Below are 7021 nucleotides of genomic sequence, written 5' to 3' on the forward strand. Positions count from 1 at the left end.
ATATTAGAATTTATACACAAAGAAAAAGTAGGTCAGGGTAAGGGAAATGGGGGGAATGAAGTTCAAATTAGGTAGACAGCAGAGGCCTCCTTGGTGATTTTTGAGCAAAGACTTGAAGAAAGAGCAGAGTGGGGGTACCTGGTTGACTCAATCTGGTTAAGCATCTGACTCTTTTTTCTGCTCAGGTCATGATCTCAGAGTCATGAGATGGAGCCCTGTGTCTGGCTCCATGCTCAGCTGGGGGGTGTGCTTGAGAGTCTCTTCATCTCCCTTTGCTCCTTCCTCCCCAACTCTCTGTCTCTCTGATAAATAAATCTTTAAAAAAAGAAAGAAATAGAAGAGTGTGCTGGGTAGAGGGAACAGTCAGCATGGACACACACACACATTAACATACTAACATTAGGTTGTTTTGTAAAATATGTTTGTGTTACCTTAATCAATGATTCTTACCTTAATCACTGATAAAACACAGATATTATTTCTAATTTTACTGAGCCTGGAGAGGTGACGTTGACTCACTTGCCCAAGGTCAAATAGCCAGCAGGTAAATTCAAACCCAAATATTTTCCTCCAAATCTTCTATTCTATATATGTCTCCCAATCTAAAACATAGAATTTAACTGATCTCTACTCTCCCTTAGCTTAAAACACAGGGATCTCACCTTCCCTGGGAAAGATTCCAGAAAGACTGTTGCACGAATCTCACCATGTAGACATTATATTTCCCGGGTCTGTTGGTGTCTCTTCCGCAGTTCCTGGGTCCCACTGAGAACCTGTTGCTGGTATATTCTACCTTCAGACACCAACCTGTCTGTGTTCCTACAGCCCGGGTTAGGATCCACAGAAGGCATGAATAAATGGTCAGAGAAGGATGGGCACCAACTGCCATTACATGCAGTTAAATATTTGAGAGCATCATTTTTGATGACCATAAATTACCTTACCTTTGGAGTGTGTATTTGTTTGTTTGTTGTTCCAACTTTTCAGTGTGTTAAAAAGTGCTGCAACAGATATTCTTGCAGACAAATCTTAGTGCGAATCTGTGGTTTTTCTCACAATGAATTCTGGAGGGCCCAGGAGACCTTCTCCCACAGAGTGGCTTCCTCAACCCAACAGCTGAGGCACCCCTGTGTGGCTTTGTTACACCGGTGATTCTGGGATCTTCAAGTTATACCTGGTCTGTCATGGCTCCATTCCTTCCCCTTACCTCTGTATTCATAGATCTCTGTCTTCACCCAAAGGCTGCAGAGAATGACCGAGTCCCAAGAGAGTTAGTTTTTTCCATTATATAGGAACAGTAGTGGAAGACTAAAAATGACCATGTGAGCTAAAACCATGCAAAGCAATCTTAATAATCAGTGGGATTTTTTTTATAATGGTTATAGTTGTTCTATGACCTTTAAAAATTTTGGTTACAACATTAAATCCTCTTACTGTTGTATCATACAACTATAGGAAAATGAAAAGTAGCAAAACAAATATTTAGTACGTTGTTATTTTGAAGCATTGACAATTAAAATATTTTATTTCTTTGTTAAAACAACTTATCAAGAGCGTTTGATGCGGTGCCTTCTTCTCTTTGTATAATTTGATACCAAGTGAGTATCTTTTCTGTGCCGTGCCAATTGGATCAGATTCAATATTTGGTCCTTGTATCTAGGACAATCTGTTCTAGATATTATGGAGTGTTCAGAAAATGTTTGCTTGATGATTTAGTGAATGAATGGCCTAATGAATAATGAACACACAGTGTAAAGTATCTCAAATATGATTTTTGTGTTACCCACAAAATGAAACATAAAACTAGAAAAATGGGCATCAAAGCATAGTGCTAGAGAAACAGAATGAGACCAAATTAGTATAATATCACCCAAAAGGAAATGGAGCTAAAGTTCAGCAAACGTTATCAAATAATGAATATGCTTTAAACGAGTTGCCATGCTTTTTTTTTTTTTTCCATTTTGTGCAATACTGATGACTTTAGTTGGAATAGGAATGTGTTGTTGCACGGACTGGTATCATTCAAGGATGTGGCTGTGGATTTCACTCAGGAGGAGTGGCAGCATCTGGACCTTCCCCAGATGGATCTATACAGGGATGTGATGCTACAGAACTATATCAACCTCATCTCAGTGGGTAAGGACCACTTCCCAGTGTTGATGGCATGTGCCTAGTTAACTACTTTTCCTTTCTCAGTTGCTCCAAATAATCAGCCCTTTGAAGTACTTTTACAAGTATGGCTCTGGGTCTTATTAGATTTAAGATTGACTGTCTTTGGGAGGTATGGCTACAGGTTTGCTTAAAGACCTCTCTTTTTCAGGTACAAATGGGTACCTTCATCAGGCAGTCCCTGATTCAGGGTTCAAAGGACCTGAAGCCCAGGTAGCTAGGTCCAAATCCCATATCATTTCCCATTGACAGGATATCAAACCACAAAGCCATCTGTGATCCACAAGTTGGAACAAGGTGAAGAACCATGGATGATTGAGAGAGAAATCCCAAGTTGGAGCCATGCAGGTGAGTTAGCTAAAGGGCTCTGTGGCTGGAAGGGAATGAAATTAAGATCACAGTTGACCCGAGGTTTGCCAGAGGGGAAGTGGTGAGAGGTTAGGTGAAACAGGGGAAAGAAATTAAGAGTATACTTGTCACGTTGAGCACTGTAATACACGGAACTGTTGAATCACTCTATTGCACCTGAAACTAATACAACACTATATATTTACTGGAATTTAAAAGGAATTTTTTTTAACAAGATCACAGTTGATCAGTAAGGGTTGGCATCTTTGAAAAATATGCTTCAGGACTCTCTTCTTGATGCCGTTGGACCTTTGAAAATAGCTGGGACGGTCGGCATAATTTCCTTATTTACCTGAATGCCATTTCCATAGATCACCTTTCCATATTAGTGCCCTCTTTGCATGGCTATTAGAGAGCCACATTTTCCCTTCCAGGTATATTCTGCCCGTGGTTCTTACCAACTTCATTTAAGACTTTGAGGAGTTTTTTTTTTAATTTTTGCAAAATATACATCACATAGAATTTACTGTTTTTAAGTGTGCATTTCAGTGGCATTACGTACATTCACACTAATGTGGTACCATTGCCACCATCCACCTCCAAAGCTCTTTCATCATCACCATCAACTCCACACGCTACCTCCCTGCTGGCTATGCTAACCACTACTCTATTTGCTTTGCTAGGAATCTGACCATCCTGGATACCTCATATAAACGAAACCAAACCGTATCTGCCCTTTTATGTCTGATTTATTTTACTTCGTATACTATCTTCGAGGTTCATCCATGTTGTAGCATGTGATAGAATTCGATTCATTTTCAGGGCTGTATAGTACTCTCTTGTGTGTATATGCCACATTTTGCTTATCCGTTCATTTGCAATGAACATTTGAGTTGTTTCCACCTTTGGGCTACTGTGAATAATGCTTCTAAGACAATTGATGTCCAAATATCTGTTTGAGCCCTTGTTTTCAATTCTTTTAGGTATACTCCCAGGAGTGAATTTGCTGGACCATGTGGTAACTCTGTGTTTTCATTTTTAAGGAATTGCTGTGACCTTTCCCACAGCTACCATACACAATTTTACATTCCTACCAGCAGTGCACAAAGGTTCCAGTTTTTCTGCATCCTCACCGACACTTGTTATTTTTTTTTTTTTTCTAGCAGTGGTCCTGATGGGTACGAAGTGGTATCTTTTTGTGGTTTTGATTTGCACTGAATGACTAGTGATGTTGAGCACATTTTCACGTGTTTTCCGCCATCTGTGTATCCTCCTAGGAGAGGTGTCTAGTCTAGCCTCTGGGGAACCAGTGCTGGATAAAGAATGGAAATCTACTCACTGTCTTTAAAGACTGATAGCTTATATGTCAGGAAGTGGGTTAGGAAGTTCCGGAGAATTTTTGAATTCTGAGCCAAGGAATGACTTTATTGCTCTGGATGTAGGTAGCATAAGTTGAACAGTAGTCATGTACTGTCAGAGGTTTACAAAATAGATGAAAATGAAGACAGGTAGGATTTTAGATCCAGAGTGAGAAATCTGCTGCTTAGCGTCTCCACATTAATAGAATCCAGAAATTTGGAAAACATGATGTAAAGCAAAAGTGGCAAGCACATAGTTGTCAGTAATAATACACATAATAATGGTGTCTCACGAACAAAACGTATTATGTGTGAGGCAGTATGCTGAGTACCTTACATCTGTTGACTCCTTTAATTCTCATGACAATGCTACGAGGTAGGTACTGTTGTTATCCTTTTCTATAGAAGGGGAAGTTGACGCCCAAAGACATCAAGGAACTTGACCTGTGCTACATGGCTAATTAGTGATGGAGCTAGGATTGAAACCCTGGTAATCTGGACTCAGTACCTGTGTTCTTTTTTTTTTTTTTTAATATTTTATTTATCCATTTGACAGACCGAGATCACAGGTAGGCAGAGAGAGAGGAAGGGAAGCAGGCTCCCCACTGAGCAGAGAGCCCGATGCGGGGCTTGATCCCAGTACCCTGGGATCACGACCCGAGCCGAAGGCAGAGGCTTTAACCCACTGAGCCACCCAGGCGCCCCTAGTCCCTGTGTTCTTAACTGTGATTCCTCTTCCCTATGTGGTAGGTAGAGAGGAAGGTGGGGAGAGTATTGAAAAGTCAGGATTAATGCAGTGTCTGTGAACTATTTTAGACTAAGATGATACACTCAGCAGTGAGAATTCGATGGTTCATCTAACCCTGAGGCAGGTAGTATTTGGCTTACCCTGTGGCTTATTTCTCTCTCACTGGACACACGAGTTCCTGGGCCCTCAAACCCATATGAGAACGAATTACTGTTACAGCTTTTCGAAGCACTGGCTACAAAGGTGTTCCTGCTTGCAAGCGGGCTTGATGGCTTTGTCACATCAGCGTCACGTTGGTGGATCAATAGACAAGAGCTCAGAGACACTGGAAGCAAAGAGACGTGTGAGGATTAAACTGGAGCCATCCAATGAGTCGATGAGGCACCAGCTCAGATCTCTCTGTTCCTCTTCCAGTGTCTCCTTTATTTCCTCTGATCACCATTTCACCCAGTCATTGTAATTCTCTAGATGGGCTCTTCCTGTGGACCCCGTTAAGAGCTGTCCTCCTTTTTCCCTTTTTATTGCACCTTGTAATCATTTTCATTTCTCTTCCTGGTTTGCAAAGTCCTCTTTGCATATAGCAAGATATATTTGTGTTCTTGGTCATATTCTCTGTTTCTGTTTCTGCAAATGTAGTTTTTTTTTTTAAGTTGTGGTTTTCTTACAAAGCTCAAGGGTATAGATTCCATTAAACTTGGTATTTCTATTTGTTAGGGATACTAGCCTTAAGGTAAAGATTCATTCTCACAATTGGGTGAAAAGTTATGAGCCATAATACATTAGCAGAAATATTCACAAACATATAGCTAATTATGCTTCCTTATAGAAGAAGTCTGGCATCTTGATGACCACTTGGAAAGGCAGCAAGAGAACCAAGAAACACTTTTGAAGTGTGTTGCATTCATCGACCAGAATTTCTCTGTGACAGAGAAAAAGGGCAACAAGTATAATGCACTTAGAAATATATTTCCTCCGAGCACAGACTTTGTTTCTTCCAAACAAAGACCCCAACAATATGACTCCTGTGACAGGAGTTTGAATTATTTGGGTTCATTTAATGGTAACAGAACATATGCAAGAAAGAATGAATGTAGCGAATGTGGGAAAGCCTTCTTCCAGAAGTCAGACCTCATTATGCTAAGAGAACTCATACAGGAGAAAAGCCCTTTGTGTGTACGGAGGGTGGGAAGGCCTTCAGCAAGAAATACAATCTTGTTATCCATCTGAGGATCCATACACACGAGAGACCTTATGGGTGTACTGAATATAGAAAAGCTTTCGCCCATTAATCACACCTCATCGAACACCAGAGAATCCACACTGGGGAGAAACCCTATGAATGCCCTAAGTGTGGGAAGGCCTTTTTCCAAAAATCACACCTCAACATTCATCAGAGAACTCATACTGGAGAGAAACTCTATGGGTGTGATAAATGTGGGAGAGCCTTCAGCATGAAGTCACACCTCTTTGTACATCAGAGAATACACGCAGGAGAGAAACCTTATGTGTGTACCAGGTGTGAGAGAGCTTTCAGTGAAGTGTCCTGCCTTATCAGACATCAGAAAATCCATACTGGGAAGAAGCCTTATGAATTTAATGAGTGTAAAAAAGCCTTTTCTGAGAAGTCTGACCTCAGTATACATCACAGAACTCACAAAGGAGAAAAGCCCTATGAGTGCAATCAATGTGGGAAAGCCTTCAGACATAGCTCAGCCTTCTGTTGACATAAAAGGACTCATAAAGAAAAAATTCCTTAAAAGAGAAACTAATATGGGAATAACCTCAAATAAAAGCCTCGGGAGAAATAAAATCTTATATGTATCTAAAAGTCAACCCTATTAATTCAATATATTTTTAAAGCATGCAGCTTTGTTTTTGTTTCACATGTTATCCATGTTAAAGTATAAATGCTCACTGTGGCCTATAAAGACCGTTGGAGTATTCATAAGTGGACTAATCAGAACATAATTAGAAAAGCATACACGGATAATCTGCAAAGTATGAAAACACTATAGTTCTAGTTGTATTATAATATGTTATGCACCACAGAACATAAATCATATATTGGAATTCTACATGTGAAGTTAACATAAATATGAATATAAAGTAAGTATTACAAGTACAATGACATCGACCAAGATCTTCCACATTAAATAATACTATTTTCTTCTATTTAACACAAAATATGTCATTCAAGAATTTAAAACTAATATTATATGTCAACTATACTTCAATTAAAAAAATTCAGAAGTCTAAAATAAAAACTTTTTTCTGTTGATTGCTATACATATGTGTGTGTATATATATACACATATATATGTATGTATATATGTATGTGTGTATATATACACACATATATTTTACTTCTGATTTTTGATCAATGAAAGAATATAACAAT

At 39.3% G+C, this 7021-nt stretch overlaps 1 pseudogene; it reads left to right on the forward strand.

Moving 5' to 3' along the window:
• Positions 1-2072: 2072 nt before the first annotated feature.
• LOC116864047 lies at positions 2073-6140 on the forward strand (annotated as a pseudogene).
• The last annotated feature ends 881 nt before the right edge of the window (positions 6141-7021 follow it).

The sequence above is a fragment of the Lontra canadensis genome, unplaced genomic scaffold, assembly GCF_010015895.1.
Source record: "Lontra canadensis isolate GAN:19392208 unplaced genomic scaffold, GSC_riverotter_1.0 scaffold5, whole genome shotgun sequence".
Taxonomy (NCBI): domain Eukaryota; kingdom Metazoa; phylum Chordata; class Mammalia; order Carnivora; family Mustelidae; genus Lontra; species Lontra canadensis.